The sequence below is a fragment of the Malurus melanocephalus genome, unplaced genomic scaffold (genome assembly GCF_030028575.1).
Source record: "Malurus melanocephalus ecotype Western Australia unplaced genomic scaffold, MMel_1.1 scaffold_557, whole genome shotgun sequence".
Lineage (NCBI taxonomy): Eukaryota > Metazoa > Chordata > Aves > Passeriformes > Maluridae > Malurus > Malurus melanocephalus.
In genome coordinates, this window is record NW_026623789.1 from 233132 (window position 1) to 234219 (window position 1088).

Sequence of the window (1088 nt, forward strand, 5' to 3'; positions counted from 1 at the left end):
AGGGATGGGACAGGGACAGAACAGAGAGAGGGACAGGGACAGGGATGGGGATGGGGATGGGGAGAGGAAGAAGGACAGGGACGGGGATGGGGGCAGGGACAGGGATGGAACAGTGACAGGGACAGGGATGGAACAGGGATGGAACAGGGACAGGGACAGGGACAGGGCAGAACAGAGAGAGGGACAGGGACAGGGATGGGACAGGGACAGGGACCGGAACAGGGACTGGAAGAGGGACCGTGTCAGGGACAGGGAGAGCGACAGAACAGAGAGAGGGACAGGGACAGGGCCAAGGCAGGGTGACAGGGACAGCGCAGGGTGACAGGGACAGCGCAGGGTGACAGTCTCCTCCGCCGCGCTCCAGGCGCGCCCCTGGGCAGAGCGGGGGAGGCAGGCGGGGGTTCGGGGGTTCAGGGCAGGGACCCGCTGTTGTGGCCCGGGGGAACAGCGGTGCAAACCTGGGACAAACCCGCGGATGGCGGAACGGCTGAGGGGACCGGGATGGCGGCAGCGCCGGGGGCTCCGTGCCGCTTTCACGGGTACAATTCCCCCTGTTTCGAGTCTGCGGGCATCAAATGTTTGTGTATTACTTAATACGTGCATACATTGTGTTCATATTCCAGTTACATGTACTTCACACAACCTCGTGTTTTGTGTTCTATTCTGCAAGGAACGCGCGTCAAACCAAAAGGATTCTCAGAGTCTTTGTCTTGAGTGATCACACCGAATCTAAAGTGCGTTAAACTACAGAACTAATTCAAATTATTCTTTTTAAATAGCCCTGTGTTTATTAGCAGAGTTTATTCTCTTGTTATGTTTCTAGCTTGACAGCGATCTTTCCGAGTCCTGTTTCATTCTTTATTCTAATGAAAGCATGTCTGTGAATTTCCTGGGAACAGAGGGAATACCAGGGATGTGAATTTCCTGGGAACACAGAGAATACCAGGGATGTGGATTTCCTGGGAACACAGGGTAGCCAGGGCATGTTTCATGGCCAGGCGTGCTCTGTGCCCAAGCCATCCTTCCTGACCCGATCATATGTCACAGCCAGGCTATTGTCCTTCATGGCCATGCCCATCCTTTCATAG